The following is a 627-nucleotide window of genomic DNA, read 5'->3' on the forward strand; positions in this document are numbered from 1 at the left end:
GCAACACTGTGCTCCAGTCCAAACGGAGTCTTTTCTATTAGCAAAGGAGACAGAATAGCTCAGCTACTGCTCCTTCTGCGTGAAGCCCATCAAAATCTAGGAGATAGACAGATGGGATCCTCAGGTCAGGACTCGGCCTATTTGGTTGTCAGTCTTCAGGACTGACCAAAACTATCCCTCTGGGTTAATGGCAAGCACTTTGAAGGGATTCTGGACACTGGAGTGGACAAGAGCATAATTTCCTCCCACTGGTGGCCAAAATCTTGGCCAATCACTGAGGCATCACATTCACTGCAAGGTTTAGGATATAATGCTCACCCAACCATTAGTTCCTCGGTCCTTATTTGGAGAACCATGGAGGGACAACAAGGACGGTTTACCCCGTATGTGCTCCCCCTGCCAGTTAACTTATGGGGAAGGGACGTTATGCAAGACATTGGATTAACATTGTCTAATGAATATTCACCACAAGCTACTGATAGAATGAGAAAGATGGGGTACGAAGCAGGAAAAGGGCTGGGTCACCTAGGACAAGAACAGATAGAGCCGGTAGCACCCAACCCCAACCAAGAAAGACAGGGCCTGGGTCTTTCCTAGGCATCACTGGGGCAGCACGACCTATACCAT

Source organism: Microtus ochrogaster, unplaced genomic scaffold (assembly GCF_000317375.1).
Source record: "Microtus ochrogaster isolate Prairie Vole_2 unplaced genomic scaffold, MicOch1.0 UNK260, whole genome shotgun sequence".
NCBI lineage: Eukaryota > Metazoa > Chordata > Mammalia > Rodentia > Cricetidae > Microtus > Microtus ochrogaster.